The sequence below is a fragment of the Pteropus alecto genome, unplaced genomic scaffold (genome assembly GCF_000325575.1).
Source record: "Pteropus alecto unplaced genomic scaffold, ASM32557v1 scaffold65, whole genome shotgun sequence".
Classification (NCBI taxonomy): domain Eukaryota; kingdom Metazoa; phylum Chordata; class Mammalia; order Chiroptera; family Pteropodidae; genus Pteropus; species Pteropus alecto.
In genome coordinates this window covers 6,945,200-6,949,972 of record NW_006439191.1, presented here as the reverse complement: position 1 = coordinate 6,949,972, position 4,773 = coordinate 6,945,200, and the positions used below count along the sequence as shown (strand labels likewise).

Genomic DNA, 4,773 nt, shown 5'->3' with positions numbered 1-4,773 from the left:
GAAGTGAGGTGTCACGCTAGATCAACAGAGGACTGGCTGTCACTTAGCCATTCACAGAGTGACTTCTGTATATGGAACACTTATTGGAGAGAGGAGGTGGTCAAAACAGTACCCACTTCTGAGAAGTTCAAAAATCATCACAGAAATGCCAAAAACAACAAATAAACAATTAGAAAGCACAAAAGCAGAACCATGTAAATACAGACGGTCTTAATTGAGCAGAGTTATCCAAGGAGTGACTAGAACCAGGTACTTAGCAAAGGAAAATACAGCTAAAGAATAGAACATTAACAGATGGCAAAGATCTAATTTTAAGGAAAGGAAAATAGAACGGATGATGGTTAGAGGAAAGAGAGATGAATATATAAAGAAGAGCAAGAGCATCTTTTGGCTTGAGGATAAAAACATGGACCACGACGTGAGGAGGGATGGGAAGGTCAGGGAGTAGGGGCCTCGAACTCTGTTGTCTAGAAACGTAACTGTTTCTTTAAATACGTTCAGAAGGGGACAGAGGCTTCTGGACGGCGTACTGCTGTGGCAGACATTACGCCCACTAAAAGGACTTCCAGTTGGACACTAGTGCTGAAGGCCCAAGGCTTTCCATCTGCTTTGTGGTTAGGGAATTAGAGGCGAAGAAGAGAAGACCAGAGAAACAGCAAAACAGAAAAACGAAAAAGGGCCAAGGGGAGAAGCACCCGGCCCCCTGCTCGGGCCCCCGCTGCCATCATCCTGCACCTGGATTACGGCGGCAGCCCTCTGAGCCGCCAGCGTCGCCCCATCTTCCTGCGGATCTTCCCCGCACGCTGCCTTCCCATACAGAATCGTCCTTCACGAGTGACGCGTTGCCTCCCTGAGTTCCTTCAGGTCTCCACTCAAATGCGCCCTAACCAGAGAGACCGTCCCCAATCAGCCTATCTGGAACAGCACCCCAACCCCAGCCCTTCCAGCCCCCTCCGAGTACTTAACACTAGTGTGTGTGTGTGTGTGTGTGTGTGTGTGTGTTTATTCCCTAATGATCAGTCTCCTCTCACCAGATGAGAACTGAAACACCGACGTGTTTCAAAAGCTGACGTTGTAATACAAATGTCAACTGATCTATTCATTTACTCATTTAGTCACTTGATAAATATGCACTGAGGGCTTATCTGCCAAAACCGGAAGCTCTGTGAGAGCAGGTACTTGTTTTTTTGTTCGCTGCTATATTCATAACGTTATCACATAGTAGCAGGCACGCAGCAGGCCCTCCGCGCGTGTTTGTTGAATGACTAAACGAGTACATAGATCAGTTGGCATTTGTATTACAATGTCATCTTTCAAAACGTGTGGGCATTTCGGTTCCCCTGGGCTGATCTCGAGCACACCCCTGTAACACCTGGTCCTGATTCACACAGGCTCAGAGTTAGCCGCCTCTGCCTGCAGGTGGGCAGATTTCTACATGGGCTATCGCAAACAAGGTGGACCTTCAGTGCCTGTCAATGCAAAACATCTGTTGTCTATGCATTTTTCTGTCGGAGGAAAGGCTCGGCCGCTTTAAAAGCAGAATAATCAAAGTAGTGAGCATAAAGCAGCAGCACCCCAATGTCCGGAAGACTTTCATCTGGGTGATTGTGGGTGCTGGTCTCGTTTCCACATCTTTTTTCCGGGAATTCTAAGCAGCCCAGAACTTTCATTCTTCCTCTTCGCTTTAAAAATAACATTCTGCGATTCCCATGAATAAACGCGATGATGATGACGATGACGACGATGATGATGATGACGACAGGTGAAATGACATTTTTTCTCTGCCCATTTAAATCCCCTGCTAGACGCAGTTTCGTCAATCAGCAACGTTTATTGACCATCATGTATCGTACAGTATGCCAGGTGCCAGGGGAAATAATAAAGGTTTGTGTTGTAAAGTAATTACCTTGGCCATGGAAAAACACTCAATAAATATGTGTTGAGTGATTCATTATTGAACCCTTTGGTTTCTGTATTCACACTTTTATTCAGTTCTTCTTTGTTAATTTTTATTCTAAATCCAAGGCACATTTTATAAAAACTTTTATTACAACCCAGTGAAAATAACTAATGGCACAAAGGAGGAATGAAAGAAGAACCAGATAATACAAGGATTATAGTCATATTTCACTTGAAAGCATAAAATAGCCAAGAAACCGATTCGCTCTCACCAAAAAAAACCTTCTGGGGCTGCAGCAATACGAGGAAGACGAGAACATACCTGCTTCCTGCGTACGGGCGACGGTCACGTAGACTCAACTAATGTAGACGGCGCGCCCCTCAGACGAGCCTGAATTGGATTGTGTTCTTACCCTCTATGTGTTTTTAACGAGGTTTGTAAGAGAACAAACGGTTTGAACAGGAGTTTAAGCAAATGGTTCATCTACTTTAAGGGAAAGTGGCAGACCGTGCTGGCTGCCCACTCATATGCATTTTCTTCCTTCTTTTCCAAAGTCCTTACAGCTCAAGGTGCTTGTATTACCCAGCAGGGGACAATGAGCGGAAAGTGCAGGGCGATGGGGCTGTTTTTCTAATGAAAAAGGCCAAGCTCAGCCGGCAGGCAACTCGTGCCCTGCGCCTGGTCCCCGTTCCTTAGACTTGCAGGTAGATGCAATACCCGGAGTTGGAAGCGGCCAGTTTGCGGCCGCAAGGATGCAAACCGCATGGCGAGAATGGTGGGCCGGGAAGCTGGAAGAGGCCTCTGGATGGCTACACACCAGCCCTGACCTGCCACTTGCGACCTGAACTGCCGCTTCGGCCCTTCTGGAAACTACTGCAGTCCACTTTCCGTTACGTGCAGCCTGACGGAATCCTGACCGACAGAAAAAACTCTGAGGACCCCGTTCGTGCGGTTTGATGCTGACGTTACAGACACGCCGTAAACAAAACTTTTCTCTCTGGTTGTATGTTTTAGCCTGCGCCACTCTATTAGCCTGCTTCGTATCACTATTATTAACTATAAAATGTCATTTTTAAAAATTAATGTATAATTTAAAAATTTTCAGACGTAACCCACATTTATATGATCGTAGAATTACTTTCATCTCAGAATCTAAGTATCATTTTTTAGTTCTCCGTCAAAATCTATGTAAAGAAGCATCTACCTTGGTGTGTGAGCACATGGGTTTCGTAGTCATAGAAACCGGGCTCACATCTTGGCTCCGCCCCTTCCACGCTCCGCGACCCTGATGGGTTACTCCAGTTCTCCCGCCATCCCATCCATCCCCGGCTTCCACATCCATCCTGGCGGTGACTGCACCACCCTGAAATCACGAATCTGCTTATCTTTCTCCTCGACCGAACAGTGAACACTTTGAAACCAGGGACAGTATCTTAAACGACCCTCTCCTCCCAGTTTTGAGCTCAGAGTCTACCACGTGGAAGATGTTACATGGAATTTGCTGAATATATAAGTAAACAATTCTGAAACCGTAACCGACCAATCGGCTTTCTAAATATGACACGTCCCCACAAAGGGCGTTTAGAAGACGGAATTTGAAGGGGTGGGAGGGAGCTGGAGAGTGACTGCCGTGAGCAGCCAGAGGGAGGGCATTCCCTACGGGGAAGGGTTTCCCCAAAGCGTCACTGCCATGGACCCTCCAGTGGAAAGGCCATGTGCTCCTCCGTCCCTGTCTTCCTGCTTCTGAGGGCAACACGTGGGAATTTAAGAGGCTACTCCGTGGAATTCAAAGTCATTTTGAAATAAACGGATCCGTTGGACCCAGAGTCCGTTGCATTCCTTTGGCTTGGCTTCCTTCCTCTGCATCTGTGGAGGACGCTGAGCCTTGGACCGGATGGCGTGGAGGGAGGTGGAGCCCCCTTCTCCACACAGACAGCTCTGGTGTGAGCGTTGCGGAGTTGTGTGCCGTGTGCACCTGGGCCACCAGATGGGAAGTGGGCCAGACGGAACCGGGAGAGGTCCCTCTCCCACGACAGAGAGAGTGGATGGCTTCTCTGAGACAAGAATCCACATGCTGCCGTGAGGCAGAGAATCCACAACACCGACGGAACAGCCGTGTCCTCTCAAAACACGAAAACGAAGCCCACGACTCCTCCAGGAACCGTGAAGGGAAGAGAGAGCCCATGTGACATCTGTTTTTTCCTGCTGAGAACTTTTCTATCAGGCGTGGGACAAACCGCCTCCCGCGTTCTCTCTCACGGCTGCCTGGCGAGATGGGCAGCGCTGTTACCTCCGTTCACAGGTGAAGAAACCAGACGGGTGAAGCGACCTGTGACAGGTAGCACAGCTGGAGAGCGGCAGCATCTGGATTTCACCCTTGAGCCGCGAGTCCAAAGCGTATGCCGTTAAGTGTTCTGACAAAGCTCCTGAGAGAGCCTAGTGTCTCATGGGAAACACACTCACTCACATACACACCTTCACACATTTGCACATGCTCACACGTGTATGACTCATAGGTACACGTGGACATACACGCACGCGTGGAGTTCGCCGAGGACAGAATACACAGTGTGTTCAAAGCGTCTGCAAAGAGCAGAGACCTAAAGACACTTTTCAGAGCGTGAGGTGATTCTCCTGTGTGGAACTAATTAAGTGATCGACTGCGACAGCTCGTTACCAAACTCTTAAAAAAGCTTTTGGATCTAAGGAAGTTGCTTGTCTCTGGTTGGTTTTGTTAAGAGGCAGCCGAGACCTGACCTATTTCAGGCTTTGAAAAAGTCCCATCTCATTTTGTGGGGTTTGTTTTTGTTTTGTTTTTTTGTTTTGTTTGGTTTTTTACTTTTTCTGTGACACGCGATGTCACAGACAGGGAG

At 47.9% G+C, this 4,773-nt stretch overlaps 1 long non-coding RNA gene across 6 annotated transcripts in view; it reads left to right on the top strand.

Moving 5' to 3' along the window:
* LOC107195952 overlaps nt 1–4,773 on the top strand; it is an 85,098-nt gene that overhangs the window by 70,812 nt on the left and 9,513 nt on the right. The gene's annotated exons all lie outside the window — the stretch shown is intronic.